Raw genomic sequence first — 4,852 nt, forward strand, 5'->3', positions numbered from 1 at the left:
TTATTCTGTCCTTGATACTTTTACACTACGAAGACATAAGATAACCAGTTTGATTTAAAGCATGAGACGTTGTACACCTGGCTTCCTTGGAAGCAGAGCATGGTCAATAGATCACATTCCTTCTGGTTGCTCACTACCTGTAATGTTTTCTGTAATATTATTGCATTCTATTTAGTATTAAAAAATTTTGGCTAAACTCAAAGCTCATTCACAGAAGTTTATGTTAAGTATTTTGCAAGTTTTATTTCTCTCAATTCTTAAGATAACATTTGCTATAATGCTAATGTTATTATCATTTTAGCGTTGGGAAAAATTGTAATTTAAGGCACGAAGTGCATGGCTCAAAGACACATAGTGAGGAAGGAAATGAGTCACAGTCTCCAAAAGCCTTTTAGCAATACAAAAATGTAGGTAAAAATCTCTCCATTCTCTTACACTCTCATTTCAATATTCATATTGTCCTATAAATAATAGCATACCAAATATTGCCCATGGTGATTGTTTTCTGTTACATTTTGTCTCCAACACAGACTCTGTTGGTGACATTGGGTTATCATGCACAGAGCTGAGCTTATAAATTGAGGTCCAAAGACAGTCAAATTTCTTTTGTCCCATAGCTCCTGTATCCTTTTTTAAAAAGTACTAAAACTTTTAAATAACAAAACTTACTATCTTTTAAGAACCCGAAAATGAAGTAAATTCACATATAATCACTCCAAAATGATTTAAAAGTAGGAGATGATAAAACAGGCCCCCATCAAGTAAACTTTCTTCTACTTTTAAAATTATTCTGAAAGCCTTGTCCTGGCTGGTAACACCTTTAATCCTATCTACTCGGAATATCTACTCAGGAGCCTGAGATCTATGGATAACTGTTGGAAGCCCCTCAGGGCAGAATAAATTCATGAGATTATTTTTCAGAAATTATAATGAACTAGCAAAGAGCCAGGAATGGAGATGTAGCTCATAGAGGAAAGGCCTAGCAAGACCTTGAAGCCCTGATTTCAAACTCTGAGCATGCCAATGCACAAGCATGTGCATGTGTGCACGTGTGCATGCGTGTGTGTACACACACCCACACACACACATTTATTCAAAATACCTTCAAATCAGCATATCAGTGTTCTGCATTAATTTCTTTGTTAATGATATTATCTGGGTAAAATAGAGGAAATAAACTCTTGTATATAAGAACATTTTTATACATTTTTTTTTACTGTGAAAATACTGTACAGAGGGGTTACAATTACGTGGGCAAGATAATGAGTACATTTCTTATCTAGCATTGTAGCCTCCTCCTTTGTTTCCCCTTCCCATCCCTTCCCATCCTCCTAGCCCTCCCACCCAATCCTCCCCGCTCCCCCCACCAAAGTTGTAAAGTTCGTTTTCAACATAACGACTTGTACTTCTCATTGTTGCAATGGGTCCACCTGTAAAAATAACTGTACAGAGGTGTCATATTTATATGAGCAAATAATGAGTACATTTCCTAACAAGCATTGTTACCTCTTCCTTTCTTTTTCTTCCACCATCCTTTCCCTCCCACCTCCAGAAATACACTCCCCTCCCCCTTCCCCTGCCTAAATTGTAAAGTTCATTTTTCAACATAGTGTCTTGTGCATCTCAACCTGTATCCATATTTAACAATTTTGTATTTCCCTTCCCCCTCCCCAAATTAGAGGAACGTATACACAGGATGTAGGCGCACCAACTTCAAGTACAGTGAAAACAGGGGTTAGAGCTTAGGGAAGGAACATATAAAGGAACAAAAAAAATCACATCACACATTATAAGTATCTTAGAAACAATAGCAAGAAACAAAAAAAAACACTTGTCTTGTTCAGTTCCTGTAATATCATCTTATCTGATATGCACATAGCTTCCGCTTATCCCAGACATATATTAGCTGTTGAAAATAAGGGAAACCTTTGGACCTATGTTTCTTTGGACTTGGCTTACTTCAATTAATAAATTTTTTTCAAGTCTTTCCAATTCTTAACAAATTGGGCGATGCCATTCTTTCTCATGGAGGCATAGAATTTCATTGTGAATATATACCACATTTTCATGATCCATTCATCTTCTGTGGGCCATCTGGGTGGGCTCCATATCTTAGCTATTGCAAACAATGCTGCAGTAAACATAGTTGTTCTGGTAGTTTTAGTATGGTCTTCTTTGTGATCATTTGGATAAATCCCCAAAAGTGTGATTGCTGGATCATAGGGGAGCTTTATATGGAGTCTTTTGATGAGCCTCCATACTGCTTTCCAAAGTGGTTGAATAAGTTAACACTCCCACCAAGAATCAAGTAAGGTTCCCTTGTGGCCACATCCTCTCCAGCATCTTTAGTTGTAAAAATATGGAATGATTCAAGAATTTGCATATCAACCTTGCGCAGGGGCCATGTTAATCTACTCTGTACTGCTCCAATTTTAGTGTATGTGCTGCTGAATTGAGCACAGAGCATTTTTTATATATAAAGTGTAATTGATTTTCTTGAACTAGACAATTCAAAGAAAAGTAAGTTTTGAAGAATTCTCGTGAAATTTTAGAACCATGTACTTCTTACATAAGCACACATTTAAGAATAGCCAAGATTGACATGTCAAAAACAAAATAATCCCAGATATTGTTGTTCAAGAGATGTGTAGGATCGGGGGAGGGGGGGTGGAATTGGGTGGGGGGGCGGAGGAAGGCTGGGAAGGGATGTGAAGGGTAAACAAAGGAGGAGGCTGCAATGCTTCATAAGAAATGTACTTACTCATTATCTTGCCCATGTAAATGTAACCCCTCTGTACAGTATGTTCACAAAAAATAAAAATAAAAAAAGAGATGTGTAGGAGGACGAATTCAATTATTCTGTATAAGGCACCTGTCATAATGAACACTGTGGCAAGTGTTAAAGTATTTTTAAAGTTTTAATGTTTTAAATATATTTAATTTTGGAAATTTGCTTATATAGGCCAAAATTAGGACTGTTTGTCAGGTCATACAACTTTTCTATAAATATTTAAGATTTATGGTAGCAGACATATGCTACTAAAAAGTACATTTCAGAGTTTATAAAAACATTACTAATGAGATGTTGCAAAGGCTTAGTGTAAAGAAGCAGAGTGAAGAGTTAAGACTTTGTTAACTGCACAGTTTCTCTTAAAACTTTAGGGCTTCCTTACTTTATATGTTAGTGAGGAACAAATGATGATATAAACCATATACATATACATATACAAATGATGAGATGAGTCATAAAAAGCAATCTTAGTGGGTAACTTTAAAAACTACACATAGCCTATAAAACTCTTATTGAACATCATAATCTTATTCAGTGTTAAATGTACAGGAATGTGAGAATAGTAAAATCAAATATGGAAGTACACTTCAAATACTGAAAACATTGGTAATTCTTTGGTATTTTATTTTATTAATCATTAATATTTATTTATTGTGTTTCTTTATTTGTAGTATTATTTCCCTTGTAATATAGTAAAACCTTTTGTTATTCATCATCAGGAGGTACTTTGAGAAGGTTACTGGGATGGCCAAACCATTTTTTATAGTTGCGTGTGAATTTACAAAAAGCAAAATTAAGAACAAAATATTGATTAAAAATTATCAAGTACAGTCAGAATCAGGACGGATGATAAATGTCCACACTTAAAATCCTAGCCCTAGGCTGAAGCAGTGATAATACAGAGTTGAGGTCACAAAAGTGAGAGACTAGGTTTTGTTTTGTTTTTTACTTTGATTTTGTTGGCCATGGGGTTGAACTCTGGGGCCTGGTTGCTGTACCTCAGCTCAAGGCTAGTGCCACCACTTGAGCCACAGAAACACTTCCGTCTTTTTCTACTTATGTGATGCTGAGGAATCAAACCTAGGGCCTCATGCATGCAAGCAGGCACTCTACAACAGCCACCATCCCAGCTCCTGATAGACTGGGTTTTAAAGATTCATCTAAACAACATTTTCTTTCTGCTTTGGGTTATATAATGAAATATATGAATATCTTTTCATATTTTTGTGTATTGTTATACTTGTAAATTTATACTAACCCCAGCCACTTCATTCTTTTAAAGTCATGAAATATCTCTGAGAATTTGCTAAAGTGAAATTGTGTTAGCATTTTCAATTACTTCTGAGTCATTTTTAATTTTTATTAAAATCATTTTATATTTTGGGTTGAGGGATTATCATACATCAAATACCTTCAAATGTACATGTAGAGTCTAAAGATAACAGTATGAATATTCTCGTACAGCTCTTTTTTATCTGTTATGCACTTTCAGTATCATGATATTTCTCCCTCTTTCACACTCTCTCATTTCCTCTCTTTCTCTTTCGTGCTCCATGCTCCATGTCTGCTACATAGAATTTCCGCTGGTCTACTATTATCCTTGAGGATCCACTGGCTTTGTGGGAACATGATGGGGACTAACATTTTCCCTTGCATTCTTGAAGAATTATGAGTGACATGATATTTTTCTTTGACATTCTAAATGGCAAAACAACAGGTCTAGGAATTCCTTTTCACGTTTACTACTATTAAAAATTTCATCTCATAAGAATCATTTGGATGGATATGATATTTTAACTTGGGCTGGGAAAGTGGTTCAGTGGTAGAGCGCTTGCCTTGCATGCATGAGGCCCTGGGTTCGATTCCTCAGCAGCACATAAGCAAAAAGAAAAAAAGCCAGAAGTGGCGCTGTGGCTCAAGTGGTAGAGCGCTAGCCTTGAGATGAAGAGCTGAGGGACAGTTCCCAGGCCCAGACTTCAGGCACCAAGACTGGACCCCTCCCCCCAAAAAAGATATTTTAACCTGTGACCTAAAAGTTCTTTTTCTTTCACAAACAACTTT

At 36.0% G+C, this 4,852-nt stretch overlaps 1 non-coding gene across 1 annotated transcript; it reads right to left on the reverse strand.

The window, feature by feature from the left end:
• Positions 1-2,353: 2,353 nt before the first annotated feature.
• Positions 2,354-2,460, reverse strand: LOC138826298 (U6 spliceosomal RNA). Its single transcript, XR_011371644.1, has one exon. It is a non-coding gene; the product is annotated as a U6 spliceosomal RNA (small nuclear RNA).
• Between the last annotated feature and the right edge of the window lie 2,392 nt (positions 2,461-4,852).

This window comes from Dipodomys merriami, unplaced genomic scaffold (genome assembly GCF_024711535.1).
Source record: "Dipodomys merriami isolate MVZ:Mamm:240054 unplaced genomic scaffold, mDipMer1.0.p SCAF_141, whole genome shotgun sequence".
Classification (NCBI taxonomy): domain Eukaryota; kingdom Metazoa; phylum Chordata; class Mammalia; order Rodentia; family Heteromyidae; genus Dipodomys; species Dipodomys merriami.